Source organism: Leptonychotes weddellii, chromosome 5 (genome assembly GCF_054177405.1).
Source record: "Leptonychotes weddellii isolate Sample4059 chromosome 5, ASM5417740v2, whole genome shotgun sequence".
Lineage (NCBI taxonomy): Eukaryota > Metazoa > Chordata > Mammalia > Carnivora > Phocidae > Leptonychotes > Leptonychotes weddellii.
Genome location: NC_138373.1, coordinates 99,167,297 through 99,185,642, shown reverse-complemented (window position 1 = coordinate 99,185,642; position 18,346 = coordinate 99,167,297). Strand labels below are relative to the sequence as shown.

The window sequence follows — 18,346 nt, the reverse complement described above, 5'->3', positions numbered from 1 at the left end:
GTGCAGTACCAAAGACATTTGGGACCCAGTGGGCTAAACATTTTAATGAAATAACCCTTTTGGTTTCTACTTAGAGCTATTCAGTTGTGGGGTTTTTTTTGCCTGGGACTCAGAAACATGTTCAGGGGGCTAGACCCAAAACAGATTGAGTAATAATCACTGAACTGTACTCAGAATCCTTCTTCCACCAGCAGAAAATATGGCCAAAACTAAACCTGAGAATCTACTATGCTTAATTAGAGAGAGGTATTAACAAATTATTTTTTCTTACTAAATATACAGGGGAATAATATTTGAACCAAATATTGATGATATTTGAATTGAAATGTACAGAGAGATAATATTTGAATTTTAAATTACTTTATTTTTCATTCAACAATTCTTTGTTATTCCTTCAGCTTTTTCATCATTAAAATGACATCATGGTACTTCTAGTTTCTAGTCCAACATATAAGCAGCATAGAAGTCACCACTCAATCCTGACAAGTAAAAGCTGAACAAATTGAAAAACCCAAAACTCTTATGACTGTCAGAGAAGTGAGGTCATGAGGCAAATCACTGTTCCCCCAAATTGGAGAGACACACAGATGAATACAAAGAATTATAACTTACCAGAGCAGAAACCCACAAGCAGAAACCTCAGGGGGAGCCAGGGCCAAGGTAGGAAAGCCTAAACTGTCACTGATGAATTTCTGGAAGCTCAGTGTGGACAAGTCTGATAGTTAAAAACTCCAGGAAGACCCACTCATAGAAGAGCTCCCATACTTTGGTGTTTAAACTCCTGGAGCTCTACCCAGTTCTCATAGTGAATATCAGAGAAAAATACATTCATGATTCCAGCAGGGAGAGAGGAAAAGGAATCATTTTTAAACATGCCAGAGCATTCTGTTTTAGCAGAGCATCATCAGAGACTAATTGACCTGGAGGAAAGGAAATACCCAACTCCAGCCCACTGGTCCCACCTAAAGAGGAAGTGGGAGGACTGAGAAGCATTTGTGAAGCCCACAGTCCAGAGGTGCAATCTTCACTAAAAGATCGAGATGTAATTAGGGTGCCTGGCTGGCTCAGTCAGTAGAGCATATGGCTCTTGAGCTCAGAGTTGTAAGTTCCAGTCCCATGTTGGGTGTAGAGATTACTTAAAATAAATAAAAAATAAAAATAAAATCTAAAAAAAAAAAAAGGATTGAGACCTAATCATAGGACTATAGAATATTTCCTACAACCCCCATAACTTACTATCATATTCCTAAAGACCTACTTAAAGCAGTTAATTTCACCTAGTATGTCTCAGTCCATTGAGTCTACAATATATTTTTTTTGTAGTAGCTTATAAACTGGATGGATTATAAACCACAAAAAAAGTATTTCTCACAGTTCTGGAGGCTGGATAGTTCAAGATCAAGGCACCTTGTAGGTGCCTACTTCCTGGTTCATAGACAGCCATCTTCTAGATGTGTCTTCAAATGGCAGAAGAGGCAAGGGAGCTCTCTGGGGTCTCTTTTATAAGTGTTCTAGTCTCCTTTGTAAGGGTTCCACCCTCATGAACTAATCACCTTCCAAAAGCCCTACTGCTAAATATCATCCCATTGGGGATTAGGTTTCAACATTTTGGGGGGAATTTTGAATTTGGGGAGGATACAAATATTCAGTCTATAGCAGAATACATCATGAATGGCTAACAGGGAAAAAATCACAAGGCATACTAAAAGGCAAAAAACACAGTTCAAAAAGAAAAAGAAAGCATCAGAACCAGACTCTGATGTGGCAAGGATAATGGAATAATCTGACAAGGAATTTAAAACAACTACAATTAGTATGCTAAGGGTTCTATGCATAAAGTAGATACATGCAAGAACAAATTGGCGATGTAAGCAAAGAGATGAAAGTTCTAAGAAAGAATCAAAAAAAATGCTAGAGGTAAAAAAACATTGTAATAGAAATAAAGACACAGCTGAGAAATGGATAGCCAAGCTTGAAGATATCACAATAGAAACTTCCAAAAATGAAAGGAAAAGAGAAAAACAATATCAAAAAAAACCAGAACAGTCTATCCAAGACCTGTGGGACAATTATTGTGACATAATAGAAAAGATCTGTGTATTGGTCTCTGCCTTTAGTTCCTGGTACAGAGATCCTAAAAAAACCTTGTAATTTCCTAAGTGATAAGAATATTAGGAGCATCTTTTCTTCTAATATTTGGTCTTTGACCCCAGTCAATAACACAAAGCTCCTAAATTCCCTGGAATTCCTGGGTGATAGGAGTGTCTTTTGTTCTAATGAGGTGGCTCTTGGTGGGCTCTTGGATAGCTTTAGGATGAGAGCTGTTCAGCAGAAAGGAACAAGGAAATTCCAACATGCCCCCTTTCCTCCAGGAAGGAGTGAGGTACTGGAGACTGAGTTACTGACTGAGCATACCTATATGATGAAGGTTCCATAAAACCCTCCAAAGTACAGGGGTCAGAGAGCTTCCAGGTTGGTGAATACATCCATGTGCCAGGAAGGTGGTGCACCCAACTCCACAGGGACAGAAGTTCCTGCACTCAGGATTCTTCAGGACCTCATTCAATGTATCTCTTCATGTGGCTATTCATCTGTACCCTTTTTTATATCCTTTATTATATAACAGACATATAAGTAACTGTTTCTGTGAGTTCAGTGAGCTGTCCTACCAAAGATTGAACCCAAGGCATGGGGCATAGAAACCTCCAATTTATAGCTGGTTGGTCAGAGGAAAAGATGACAAAGCTAGGACTTGCAAATGACACCTAAGGTGGGAAGGGCAGTCTTCTGAGACCAAGCCTTTAACCTGTGGGGTCTACACTAACTCCAGATGGTGTCAAAATTGAATTGAACTGTAGGAGAACCAGCTGGAGTTGTGTGTGTGTGTGTGTGTGTGTGTGTGTGTGTGTGTGTAGGCATGGGGGGGAGGGAGGAAGCCCACATATCTGTTTTTAGAAGTGAAGTGCGGTAGTAGTGTAAGAATAAAGAAAAACCAGGGATTGTTTTGTCCTAGACAACTACCAAAGGTGTAACATACATATAATGGGAATGTTGGAAGGAAGGAAGGAAGGAAGGAAGGAGAAAGAAAGAAAGAAAGAAAGAGAGAGAGAAAGAAAAAGAAAGAAAGAAGAGAGAGCAGGAGAAGAAAAAAAGGAAAAGGAAGGAAAAGAAAAAATATGTGAAGTAATAATGACAGAATTTTCCCCACATTAATACCAGACACCAAACTACAGATCCAGAAAGCTCAGAGAACATTAAGCAGGAAAAGTGCAAAAAAACCCTACAAAAACAAACTATACCTAGGCATAGAAAAAAACTGTAGAAAATCAAAGATAAAGACAAAATCTTGAAAGAAATCAGAGTTAAAAAACACCTTACCTATAAAGGAGCAAAGATAAGAATAACACCCAAATTCTCAGAAACCATGCAAACAAGAATGCAGTGTGGAATGACATAAGCAAAATGGCCAAATAAGATATGGCTCACTTGTAAGCCCCCAACAACAATTTGGTCTCCATCAAATAGGAAAAAAAGTTTCTTTGTGGGAGCTGCAGGATCCATCACCATACACCAAAGGACCTGGGAGGAGTATCACCCACCCCATTTCTTCAGTAGCAGACATACTGACCTTAGTCTTGGCTATGGCCCCTCCGGTGGTCCATAAACCAGCTCCAGTCCCTCTTGGCTGTGGTCTGGAAGTCCGTCAAGAACACTGTCTTAGACAATCACCTGCAGAGCCTTTATGAAAGCCCAGGAATCTAGCAGAGAAGTTCTAGCACACTGCTGGAACAAAAAAATACAAGTTAGACACATGGGAGAGAGTAAGAAAAAGTGACTTTACTCATATCACTTCATCTGAGGTGGCACAGCTCAGTGTCAAGAGAGAACTAATTGGCATATGATTTCTCCTGTAGGGAAAGTGAATGTGTGTAACTGTGTGGGATGCGACCAGAGAGGTTCATATCTCTCTCACTCCACCCAAAGTAGTACTGAGTCATGAGCTGCACAACTGGCAGGTGGAAGGAGGATGGAAGGGCAGCAGATAGAACTCTCTGATGGCATTAAAGGGACATGTATCCTACTAACAGCATCATGAACTCCATCAAGAAGCCTGCCCACAAGCTACTGGGGACACTTTGCCTGCAAATCACTCCAACTGCACACAGGTATCCCCAGCACTCAACCTGCCTCACCCACATACCCCACTCTGTGGCTGGCTCCCTATGTGCACTCTCAGTGGCAGTGAGAGTAATCTAGTGAATATACACAGAAAGCCAGACTGAATCCATGAGTCAAAGAGAGACCACAAATTTGAGCTTTAGCATTGTCCTTAGAAAAGCAAAAGGTAGGCTATTGGCATAAAGGTATGTTGCAGAATTGAAAGAAAGCAAAGAAGCTTAAGAATTCTGCCACAAGATGAAGCAAGAAATGTTCAGCAGGCATATCCATAAAAGGTCTGAGAAAGCTTCAGAATCTATAGCAAGGCTGATGGTAGATATTTCTCTCCCAAAGTCACCCAGCAAAGACAGAAAGAAGTGTGTGAAGACAACAATGCAAGACATCAAAGAACATGAAAAATCAAGGAAACATGACACAATCAAATGATCACAAAAATCATTGTCACCAACCCCAAAGACATGGAAATCTGTGTTTACCCAACAAAGAATTCAAAATGGCTGTTTTAAGAAATCTCAATTAGCTACGAGAAAACAAAGAAAGAGAATGCAATGAAATTGGGAAAAGAATACATGAATAAAATGAGAAGGTTAGCAAAGAGATATAAATAAAAAGAACAAAACAGAAATTCTGGATCTGATTAATACAATGAATGAAATGAAAAATGCAATAGATTACATCAACAACATCAGAATGAATGAAACAGAAGAAAAAATCTGAATCAGAAGACAGGATCTTTATATTATCCAGTCAGAGGGGAATAAAGAAAAATATGAGAGGGCGCCTGGGTGGCTCAGTTGGTTAAGCGACTGCCTTCAGCTCAGGTCATGATCCCAGGGTCCTGGGATCGAGTCCCGCATCGGGCTCCCAGCTCAGTGGGAAGCCTGCTTCTCCCTCTCCCACTCCCCCTGCTTGTGTTCCCTCTCTCGCTGTGTCTCTCTCTGTCAAATAAATAAATAAAATCTTTAAAAAATAAAATAAAATAAAAATATGAGAAAGAATAAAGAAATCCTATGTGATCGATGGGATAACATTGAAAGACACAATCTGTGAATTATTGGAGTCCGAGAAAGAGAGGAGGGCAGAAAACTTATTCAAAGAAATAATGGCTGAGAACTTTACAAATCAGGGTAGAGATTTGGGCATCCAAGTTCGTGAAGCTCGTGAACATGAGGAAGTTTATCACCACTAGAACTGCCTTACAAGAAATGCTGAAAGGAGTTTTTCAAGCTGAAAAGAAAGAACACTAATTAGTACCATGAAAACATGTGAAAATATACAACACATGGGTAAAGGTAAAGATATAATCAAATTCAGAATACTTTAATACTCTATTATGGTGGTGTGTTAACCATTTAACTCTAATGAGGCTTAAGCAACAAAAATATTAAAAATACATATAGTGGGGCACCTGGGTGGCTCAGTTGGTTAAGCGTCTGCCTTCGGCTGGGGTCATGGTCCTGGGGTCCTGGGATCAAGCCCCGCATTGGGCTCCCTGCTCAGCAGGGAGTGTGCTTCTCCCTCTGCCTCTGCTGCTCCCCCCTGCTTGTGCTCTCTCACTCTCTGTCAAATAAATAAAATCTTTAAAAAAAAAAGAGGCAAAAGTGAAGAACATTAAAAAAAATAAAAATAAAAATACATATAGCTACCATACATTGTTAATGAATACAGAATACAAAAGAGATATATTGTGATATCAGAAACATAAAGAGAGAAGGAGTGAAAGGGTTGAGTTTTTATGCAATCAAAATTAAGTTTCAGCCACTATGGAGAACAGTATGGAAGTTCCTCAAAAAATTAAAAATAGAACTATGATATGATTCATCAATTCCTCTCCTGGGTATATATCTGAAGGAAATGAATTCACCATTTTGGAGAGATATTTGCATCTCTATATTCATTGCAGCATTATTTACAATAGTCAAAACATATATTCATATTTGGAATATAATACCCAGAATGAATGCTCTGGCATTGTGTTTAAACAAACTGATACACATAGATCTCTCAGGAAAAAGGCTCATATCTCTGGAAAAAAGCTAAAACTTTATATGATCAAAACAAAAAATAAACTAAATGTGTTATAAAGATCTCAACTGATGTTAGATTTAGTAAAATTTATTCCTTGAGCTCTTCAAGTGACAACATGATTAGATAGGCATCAGATAAGATAAACTTATAATCTGCAGCTAAGGATTCCACAAATGGCCATAAAATCATCTGACTTAAAAAAATCCAGTCCTATTATTCTTAGTTTCCTATTTTATCATGGAAATACTCTCAGTTGACTCTAATGACCCCACCATCCAAGGGAAAGAGATCAGTTACATAAAGCTTTAGAGTATTGTCATAAAAAGTGCTTCACCCGTTGTTTTAATGTAAAATTCTCTTCTGTGTTTTGCTCTGATTATTTATAATACTCTCAGGAAATTCTCTTTGCATGAGGAAGAGACTATACAATTTCCATCTGTAGTGATTCTAATCCTCTATAGAAAGAAACCCCATTCTTTTTTTTTTTAACTCAATTTATTTATTTATTTATTTATTTATTTATTTACTTACTTACTTACTTATTTACTTGTCAGAGAGAGAGAGCGCAGGAGCAGGAAGAGGGCCAGGGGGAGAAGCAGGTTCCACGCTGAGCAAAGAGCCCAATGTGGGATTCAATCCCAGGACCCTGGGATCATGACCTGAGCTGAAGGCAGATGCTTAACCAACTGAGCCACCCAGGTGTCCCGAAACCCCAGTCTTCTTTAACCTAGAAGGATTCTAGAATCAGTACTGAGATTGTTGTTTCTTCCTCTCTGCTAATCCAGACTAGGGCTGCGGTCTGAGCTCTCAAGAACTGATGGGAAATGTTACTTCTATCTTCAAGACATTATTTGTTAATGTTCTATATGGATAGTCAAAAATCTGGACTTCTGAAGTTATTGAAAATGTGTTAGATGTGTATATGTTAACCTAAAAATCTGTTCACAACACACTAAGAAAAGAAAGCTACATAGTAATAAGTATAGTTTGATTCCTTTTTCAAAAGGAAAAATCCTTTATATTTTAATATAACTGTGTGTGAGTCTAGAGATTGGTAAGAAGGGAGATAGACTATATTGTTAATAATAGATATTTCCAAGTGGGTGGGAGTTGACTAGTAAAGAAAGAAGGGAATAACTTTTCCTTTGCATATGTCCATGTTCTTTTGCAGTTTGCAGAGGTCACTTGTGAGAATTTTTAAACATCTTTTCAAAAGAAAAAAATTGAATAGAGAATTAGATGGCTGAGTTAGCTCCTAAAACACTAACTCTTCTATAGATAACAGATAAACCTTGGACAAAATACAAAAATTACTTGAAGATTCTGGAAAGAAAGTAAAAAAACAACAGGCAGTTTTGGGAGGAAAATTGAAAAACTGGGAGAAGACAGTGACACAAGCCATTTCACATTTTTGGGTGGAAGATGGTTTAATCTGAGGTCAGGCCAAAGTTGTGGCACTATGCAGGGCTCCAATAATCTGTAGTCTTTCTGGCTTGAAGACCCAAAATACAGAGTTCAGGACAACCTGCATCATTATAAGGTGAGAGTGGAACCTTAGAAAAGAAAGAACCAAAGAGAGATCCCTAAATTCTGTTTCCAAAATATAATCAAGTTTCTACCTGACCCTTGAACTATGAACACATTGCACATAGCTCAGATATAAAAGAACTAAACTGAAATTTGAGCTGTCACCAAAAAGAGTTTGCTGTAAATTGCATGCTCACACAAAAAGATCAGCACTTTTTGGAGGACTAAAACAGAAAATAAAATCTCCACAACATTAAATTCAAAATATTCAAGATACAATCCAAAATCATGTGACATATAAAGGATCAGGAAACTGTGATGTATCTTTCAAAGAAAAGATAATGAATGGAGACTAATCTAAAGATGACTCAGATATTGGTATTAGCAGAGTGATGCCAGCAGACAAGCGCTTAATCAAGCTATTTTAACTATGCTTAATGAGGTAAAGAAAAATACACTGTAATAAATTAAAAATAGAAAGGCTCAGAAGAGAAAAATTATGACAAGAACCAAATGAAAACTTCCACACACAAAAAAACAATAACTGAAACAAAAAATTTACTGGATGGTCTTAACAGCAGAATGGTGATAACAAGGGAAAGAATCAGTAAACTTGAAAATAAATCAATAGAAATGCTCCAATCTGAAAAATAGACAAAGAATGACAGAAGGAAAATAAACAGATATTCATGAACCTGTGTAACAATACCAAAGGTCCAAAATTTAAGAAACTGAAATTACAGAAGGAAAATGAGGATGAAGTAGAAAAAAAAAGTTTGAAAAAAAGTCTGAAAATGTACTCCATTTGTCAATATAATAAAAAATACAGATACAAGAAACTCAGCAAATCCCAAGAATAATAAATATGAGGAAAATAATGACTAGGCATATCATAGTCGAACTGATGAAAACAAAAGATAAAGAGAAATCTTGAAAGCAATAAGAGCAAAATGATATGTAACATATAGATGATATGGTTAATGGCTGACTTATTAAAAATTTGTTTTAGAGAGAGGGAGAGTGAGGGGATGAGCAGAATAAGAGGGAAAGAATCCCAAGCAGACTTCCTGCCAAGCATGGAGCCTGATGCAGGGCTCAATCTTATGACCCTGAGATCATAACCTGAGCCAAAATCAAGAGTTGGAAGCTTAATTGACTTCCCAGGTGCCTCAAATGGCTGACTTCTCATCAGAAACAATGGAAGCCAAAAGGTGTTGGAACAACACAATCAAAGTGCTAACAATAAAAAACTCACCAAACCTGAATTCTTTATCCACTGAAAATACCCTTCAAGAATGAAGGCAAGGGGCACCTGGGTGGCTCAGTTGGTTAAGCGACTGCCTTCAGCTCAGGTCATGATCCTGGAGTCCTGGGATCGAGTCCCACATTGGGCTCCCTGCTCAGCAGGGAGGCTGCTTCTCCCACTGACCCTCCTCCCTCTCATGCTGTCTCATTCTCTCTCTCAAATAAATAAAATCTTTAAAAAAAAAAAAAAGAATGAAGGCAAAATGGGCCGCCTGGGTGGCTCAGTCATTAAGCGTCTGCCTTCCCCTCGGGTCATGTATCCCAGGGTCCTGGGATCGAGCGCCACATCGGGCTCTCTGCTCAGCAGGAAGCCTGCTTCTCCCTCTCCCACTCCCCCTGCTTGTGTTCCTGCTCTTGCTGTCTCTCTCTCTGTCAAATAAATAAATAAAATCTTAAAAAAAAAAAAGAATGAAGGCAAAATAAAAACACAGATAAAAGATAACTTGGAAAATGTATCTCCATCAGATTTTCAATATAAGAAATGCTGAAGGAAGTTTTTTACACTGAAGAGAAATGGCACCAGATAATCTTGGATCTTCAGGAAAGAATGAAGATCCTTAGAAATGCTAAAAATCTGGATGAACCTAAAGGGCTATTTTTCTCTTAATTTCTTTAAAATACATAGGATAATTCAAAGCAAAAATTATAACATTTTATGAAATTTTTAAAAATATTTTTAAAACATTTTATTTATTCATTGAGACAGAGATACAGAGAGAGAGAGAGAGCATGAGCAGGGGGAGAGGCAGAGGGAGAGGGAGAAGCAGGCTCCCCACTGAGCCAGGAGCCCAATGTGGGGTTCAAACCCAGGACCCTGGGATCATGACCTGCGCCGAAGGCAGATGCTTAACCATCTGAGCCACCTAGGTGCCCCTGAAATTTTTAATATAAGTAAATATAACACATGACAATTATGGCCAAAAGGACAGTAGGGAGCAGGAAAATGGACCAATAAAATTGCAAGGTTTTTACATTTTATGTGAAGTGATACACTATTAATTGAAGGTAGACTGTGAAAAACTAAAGGTATATATTGTAATCCCTAAAGCAACTACTAAAAAAAATGCAAAAAGGTAACTAAAAAACGTAGATAAAATAAAGTCTAGATAAAATTTTTTAAAACACTAGATAAAATAAAATGAAATTTTAAAAAATAACTAAATAATCCAAAATAAGTCAAGATAAGGAGAAAGAGAGGAACCAAAAATGGGGAGGACAAATAGTAAACAAAATAATAAAATAGTAGACCTAACTCCAATCACAGCAATAATTGTATATGTTAATTGACTACACAATCCAATTAAAGACAAAGATTATCAGCATAGGTTTTTATAAAGGAAGACCCAACCATTCGGTCTCTATAAGACACTTTAAATATAAATATACAGATGAGTTGAAAGTAAATGAAAACAGGGCGCCTGGGTGGCTCAGTTGGTTAGGCGACTGCCTTCGGCTCAGGTCATGATCCTGGAGTCCCGGGATGGAGTCCCGCATCGGGCTCCCTGCTCGGCGGGGGGTCTGCTTCTCCCTCTGCCCTCTTCCCTCTCATGCTCTCTGTCTCTCATTCTCTCTCTCTCAAATAAATAAATAAAATCTTTAAAAAAAAATTAAAAAAAAAGAAAGTAAATGAAAACAAAAAACCATGAAAATTTTAAGTATAAGAAAGATGAAATGGCCAAATTAGTATGTTAAATAGCTTCAAACAGAGTATTTCCAGAGACACAGAGGGCATTTCATACTGATGAAAAAGGGCCAATTCACAGGAAGCCATAACAATCACATTTGCATACCCATTCAATAATCAAGCTTCAAATTCATGAAGCAAAATTGACAGAATTAAAGAAAGAGAAAGATAATATATAAATATATTTGGAGGTATTAATATCTCTCTTTTACCAATTTATGAATAAATAGGTAAAATATCAGTAAGAACATGGATGACCTGAACAACATGATCAACTATCTGACCTAATACAGAACACTACACCCAACAACTGCAGAATAGATATTCTTTTCAAGTACACATGGTACTTTTTATCAAGACAGACAAATATACTTGGCTATAAAAAATGTCTCAATAAATGTATGATTGACATCACACAAATTATGCTCTTGGAAAATAGTGAAATTAAACTGGGAATCAATAATAGTAAGATATGTATGTTATTGAAGAAATTTTCAAATATTTGGAAATTAAATAACACCTTTGTAAATACATGGGTCAAAGGGAAATGACAAAGGAAATCAGAAAATATTTAGAACTGAGTAAAAATCAAAACAATATATCAAAATTTGTGGGATGCAGCTAAAGCTGTGCTCAGAGTAAAGTTTTTGGCTTTAAAATGTTTATATTAGAAGAGAAGTTCAGGGGTGCCTCGGTAGCTCAGTCGGTTGAGCACCCAACTCTTGATTTCAGCTCAGGTCATGATCTCAGGGTTGTGAGATAGAGCCCTGAATCAGGCTCTGCACTTAGTGGGGAGTCTGCTTGAGATTTTCTCCCTCCCTCTCTCTCGGCCCCTCCCCCTGCTTGTGCACTTGCTCTCTCTCTCTCAATAAAGAAATAAAATCTTTAAAGAGAGAGATGTTAAAATCAATGACCTAAGGATCGCCCTTTAAAAGTTTTTTTTTTTTTTAAGATTTTATTTATTTGTCAGAGACAGAGAGAACACAAGCAAGGGGAGCGGCAGGGCAGAGGGAGGAGTAGGCTCCCCGCTGAGCAAGGAGCCCGATGTGGGACTCAATCCCAGTACCCTGGGATCATGACCTGAGCTGAAGGCGGACACTTAACTGAATGAGCCACCTAGGCATCCCTCAAAGTTGTTGTTGTTGTTGTTTTTAATAGCAAATGAAACCTAAAGTAGAAAGAAGGAAATAATAATTAAGCAGAAATCAGTGAAATAGAAAACAGAAAATTCATAGAGGCAAAAGCTGGTTCTTTGAAAAGATCAACTAAATCACTAAAGTCCCAGCTACCCTGATCAAGATAGAAAGGCAGCACAAATTATTAATATCAGGCATGAAAGAGGGGTCTTTACTACAAACTTTACAGATAACAGAAGGAAAATAAGAGAATATTTTTAATAATATTATGCCAACAGTTTCAACAACTTAGCCAAAATGGACAGATTCCTTAAGAAATCCAACTTACCAAATCTGACAGCAGACAAAAAGAAATATCTATTATCTATTATCTTCATTCAAAGAAAATGCCAGGCTCATATGGATTCACTGGTGAATTTTATGAAATGCTTAAGGAAGAAACAGTACTAATATTATACAAACTTTCAAAAATTAGAGAATAAAGGAACACTTCTCAACTCATTTTATGAGGATAGCGTTACCAAAATAAAAAATCTGACTGAGACAGTATTAAACAAAATGAAGAAGCTTCATTTTTTGAAACAGCTGGAAGTGAATATTTCTGTAAAAAAAAAATTCACTCCCAAATATTTGTAGACTCACACTTATGTACCTGTAGGCTCATACTCTTCTACCTAGGTTGACTTATTATAACAGCTGTTTGAAAGTATACTCTGGAATGAAACTTAAAGCTACTTAGTTAAGTAACATGGATTTTTAGCATATTTACTTATTAAACCCTTTATAAAGTTTTCTCCTTTTTTAAGATTTTATTTATTTTAGAGAGAGAGAAATCATGCAAGTTGGGGGAAGGGCAGAGGGAGAAGGAGAGAAAATCTCAAGCAGACTCCATGCTGAGTGCAGAGCCTGATGCGGGGCTCGATCTCATAACCCTGAGACCAAGACCTGAGCAGCAATCAAGAGCTGGACGCCCAACCCGACTGAGTCACCCAGGTGCCCCTACAAAGGTTTCTTTATTTCTATTTCAATTATCTATGTTTTGCTTTTATAAAGCCTCAAATCCTTTTTAAAGTATGTGTAATATAAACAACAAAGACATAATTGAAATCTTCTAGTAGCTGGAAAGAAAAGCAATAATTAAATTGGGAAACATCCTCATAGGAATATTGTCATAATTTAATTCCTGTCAATCAAATGGCAATAACACAAGTTTCATGACATAATGATAACAGGAAAATAAAATTATGAACACTTGAATTGTAACTATGTGCTGTGTGTACTATATGAAGAAAGATTGAAAGAAAACATGCATAAATGAAAAAAATATTGCATAGTGAGATGGTGATTGTTGATCATTCCTGTTCTGTATTCCACAGTTGCTTCACTGTTGTTGAATGTTCATCATAATTGTTAGAAGGAACATTCCAGTGAGGCAGGTTTTGAAGATGTTTCTTGGATGTTAAAGCTTAATCGAAGTGAAGACTGTATTTAAAAGTTTTTATTGTTGGGTACCTGGGTGGCTCAGTTGGTTAAGTGTCTGCCTTTGGCTCAGGTCATGATCTTAGGGTCCTGGAATTGAGCCCTGCGTAGGGCTCCCTGCTCAGTGGGGAGTCTGCCCTTCCCCCAGCTTGTGCACTCTCTCTCAAATAAATAAATCTTTTAAAAAATAAAAGTTTTTATTTTTATAGGAAACATAAAGATTAAATTACTTTGAAACCAAATTCACCTAAGAAAAGGTTTATTTTGGAAAATAGCCAATTATTGCTTGTCTACATATTAATAGATCCTTCTGAGAATAGCTTTATCTCGTGGATTTATGTTATTTTAAAAATAAATCTATAAGAGAAAGCAAAAATCAGTGGAACTCATATAGTAAGTTCAGAAGACATGCAGATTGTATCTATTGCATGTTAATGTTCTGTTGGCTTGAGAGGTGTGCAAATACCCTTGTTAAAAATAAGAATATAAGATATAAGATTCTGGTAAATAGTAAAATAATAATTTATGAAGCTGACAAAAGTATTGCTGTCAGCTGAAAATTAGTGTGTAAATAATTTTTATATGCCAAACAACATTTTAAGAAAGAATACAGTCATTTTTTAAAAATAATCTGTCTTCTATTGGCTCTAACTATTATAGGATAGCTCTACGGAAATGAGACTTAAGAGAAGTGGCTGGTTTATTAAACTGATGAAATTTTCCCATATGTTTTTCCCCCATATGTTTTAATAAAGGAATTTCTCAAGGATGAGTATACATTTGTCTAATAAATCCCACTGTGTCTTTTGGATTATCAGTGTTTGAAAGAGTATTTTCTTTTTATTTCCTGAAAGAGCTTCTGGAAAATTGCCAGAATTTTTAAAGGGTGAAAATCTCACTTAACATTAAAAAAAGTTTTAAAATTAAACAAAGTACCACTCTTTAGGACTGCTTTGAGAAGGACTGCCATCTTTTCTGTAGACTATTCCTAACTTTAATTAGTTGTATGACCATGGACAAGTCATTTTATAAATCTGACCATTGGTTTCTTAATTTTTAATGAATTATGGGTAGAGAAAAAAAGACAGGTAAATGTTTGTATGATCTTGAAGCCGGAGGCAATGAATAGGAGAAGCTTTTCTAAGCATGACAAAATCTAGAAGCCATAAAAGAAAAGCCTGAAAGGTTTTATTTCCTAAAAAATAAAACCAAAATTTCCACTTAGTGAAACAAACAGAACTTCATCATAAACAATGATGATGACAAATAACAACCAGGGGAAAGTATTTGCAACAAATATGATCATGTACTAACATTCCCTGTATATAAAGAGCTTAAAAGAATTTACAAAATAACAAGAAAAAGACAAATATTCCAATAGGAAAAAAGAATAAAATCACAGGCAATTTCCAAAAGAAATCTTAGTCTCCAATTATTTTTTTTTAAATGGAATAATCCAGGGGCACCTAGGTGGCTCAGTTGGTTAAGCTTCAGGCTCTTGATTTCAGCATAGGTCATGATCTCAGCCTACGTCATGATCTCAGTTTTGTGAGATTGAGTCCCAGGTCAGGCTCCCCATTGGGCGTGGAGCCTGCTTAAGATTCTCTCTCTCCCTCTCCTTCTACCGCTCCACCACCACTGGACCACTGGCATGCACCCACGAGCACTCTCTCTTTAAAAAAAAAAAAAAAAGAAGAATCCGATGAATGCAAATTTTTACAAGTGTGTTATCCTTTGTTAATTGTCAGATTGGTTATGACAAAACAACATGGAATATCCAATGTGGTGGAATGAAAAAAATTATGTGACTGGTTTGTTTTAGGAAAAGAGCTGTCTTTACTTACAAAAAGATCTTGATAACTTATTTTGGATTGGCAGGAGAAAGCAGAATTGGATAAGCCCCTTTACTTAAAAAATGAACAGGAATTTTGGACAAGGTGGAGAGAAGAAAAAAGAAAGAGAATGAAATAAAGCACCTGTGGAAAGCTAGAGCTTGTGTTAGGAGAAATGGTCACGGTTCCTTTCTATTTATTTTTATTTTATTATTTTTAAAAAAGATTTATTTAGTATTTTAGAGAGAGAGAGCATGCATGAGCAGCGAGAGGGAAGAGGGAGAGGAAAGAATCTCAAGCAGACTCCCTGCTGAGTGTGGAGCCCAACGTGGGACTCTATCTACCGATCCTGAGATCATGATCTGAGCCACAACCAAGAGTAGGACACTCAACCTACTAAGCCACCCAGCCACCTCAGTCAAGTTTCTTTTTTTAAAAAGGAGAAGTCAAATATTTGATTTTAAATTATTTCCTGTATGGTTCTTTGATGCAATATCTAACATAACCTCCTAAATTAGTAGTTCAAGTCAAGTAACAGTAATGCCTTGCCTATATCAGGCAAGGCTACTAGTTGCTGTTTATAAAAGTGGACACTGGTTGAATTAATCATAAAGGTATCTAATAGAAGGATATTGGGTAGCTCACACAAGGGACTAGGAGAGCTAGAGAACTAGAGCTAGAGAACTAAGCAGCTGGTAAAAACAACCAAATCATGTCCAAACCTGGTTCTGGCAGGGAAATACTTCACAGTGTGCAGAAAAAGAGAGAGAGCAAGAGTGAGAGAATTTAACCATGCTATTAGTGTCATTAGATCCCAAATTAAAGTGTTTCTGACTGATCATATGCCTCTGCTGTGCACCAAGGGAGGTTGCAAAAGTGAATTGTTGTAATTCCTATAGTGAGAAATGGACTTTAACTCTTACCAAGACTCATAGAGTTCAGATTCTAGGTACCAGAATAAACAAGAAATGGTCACTACAATGATATTTGGAGAAAAATCAAGGAGAAGCAGCCATGCCCCATATTTGGGCTAATACCTGGACATTAATAAAGAATAAACTGCAAAATACAGAGATGAATTAGTAAACTGAATCCAGCAACATATAAAAAGGATTGTACACCATGACCACATGGAAATTATCCCAGAAATGCAAGGTGGTTAACATCCAAAAAATCAATTCATATACCATATCACTAGAATAAAGGGAAAAATGGCATGATTGTCTCAAACAGATTCAGAAAGAGTATTTGACAAAATCCAACACATGATAAAACATTCAACAGACTAACTTCATAGACAGAAGGGAACTTCATCAATGTAAAGGACTTCTATGAAAACCCATAGTTAACAACATACTTAATGATGAAATACTGAATGCTTTCCCCCCTAAGATCAAGGACAAGACAAGGATGTCAGTTCTTACTGCTTTTATTCAACATTGTCCTGGAGATTCTAGCAAGGGCAATTAGGCAAGAAAGGGAAATAAAAGCTCATATTTGAAAGGAAGAAGTGAAACTATTTCTATTCACAGATGACATGATCTTGTATGCAGAAAATCCTAAGGAATCCACCAAAAATCTATTAGAACTAAAATGTTTTCAGCAAAATGTCAGGAAACATGATCAATACACAAAAATCAATTTTATTTCTATGCACCTGTAATGAACAAACTGAAAAATTAAAGAAAACAATTTCATCTGCAATAGCATCAAAAAGAATAAAATAGGTATAAATTTAACCAAAAAAAAAAAGAAAAGAAAGCAAAACCTATACTCTGTAAACTACAAAAACATTGTTGAAAAAAATTAAAGACCTAAATAAATGGAAAGGCATCTCATGTGCTGGACTGGAAAACTTAATACTGTTAAGATGGCAATAATCCCCAAACTGATCTACAGATTCAACCTGATCACTATCAAAATCCCAGCTGCCTTTTTTGCAGAAATTGACAAGCTGATCCTAAAATTCATAAGAAAATTCAAGAGACCCAGAATAACCAAAACAATCTTGAAAAAGAACAAAGTAGAAGGACCCATATTTTCCAATTTCAAAACTTACTACAAAGCTATTTATAATCAAGAAAAAAAAAAACAACTGGCATAGGGACGGACATAAAGATCAATGGAATAGAATTGCGGATTCCAGAAATAAACCTTCACATTTGTGGTCAGTTGGTTTTCAACAAGGATGCCATGACATTTTAATAAAGAAAGGAAGTCTTTTCAGCAAATGATGTTGGGACACCTGGATATCCACATGCAAAACACTGAAGTTGCATATCCACAAAATTTATGCATATACACATACAAAAATTAATGGATCAAAGGCCTAAATGTATGAGTTAGAACTACTATATTCTTACAGGAAAATATAGGCATATATCTTGGTGATGTTGGAAGGGGCAACAGTTTATTAGATACAACACCAAATCACAAACAATAACAACAAAAATAGATAAATTGGACATAACCAAAATTTAAAAATTTGTTCTTCAAAGAACACCATCAAGAAAGTGAAGATAATTCATAGAGTGGGAAAAAAATTTACAAAGCAAATATATGATAAAGGACTTGTATCTAGAATATATAAAAAATATACAGCTCAAAAATAAAAAGAAAAATAGCCCAATTAAAAATGGGCAAATGAGGGGCGCCTGGGCAGCTCAGTCATTAAGCATCTGCCTTCGGCTCAGGTCATGATCCCAGGGTCCTGGGATTGAGCCCCGCATCGGGCTCCCTGCTCAGCAGGAAGCCTGCTTCTCCCTCTCCCACTCCCCCTGCTTGTGTTCCCTCTCTCGCTGTGTCTCTCTCTGTCAAATAAATAAATCTTTTTTAAAAAATGGGCAAATGAGGAGTGCCTGGGTGGCTCAGTCAGTTAAGTGTCTCTTTTTTTTTTTATTATGTTATGGTAATCACCATACATTACATCATTAGTTTTTGATGTAGTGTTCCATAATTCGTTGTTTGCATATAATACCCAGTGCTCCATTCAGTACGTGCCCTCTTTAATACCCATCACCAGGCTAACCCATCCCCCCACCCCCTCCCCTCTAGAACCCTCAGTTTGTTTCTCAGAGTCCATAGTCTCTCATGGTTCGTCTCCCCCTCCGTTTTCCCCCCCTTCATCTTTTCCTTCCTGTTATCTTCTTCTTTTTTTTTTTTTTTTAACATATAAT

The 18,346-nt window shown here is 36.7% G+C and overlaps 1 long non-coding RNA gene across 1 annotated transcript in view; it reads right to left on the bottom strand.

Moving 5' to 3' along the window:
- LOC145721774 (uncharacterized) overlaps positions 1–18,346 on the bottom strand; it is a 95,025-nt gene that overhangs the window by 63,275 nt on the left and 13,404 nt on the right. Inside the window, exon 2 of the long non-coding RNA XR_014145670.1 lies at positions 3,629–3,783. This is a non-coding gene — a long non-coding RNA (uncharacterized LOC145721774). The remainder of the gene's footprint in view (positions 1–3,628; positions 3,784–18,346) is intronic.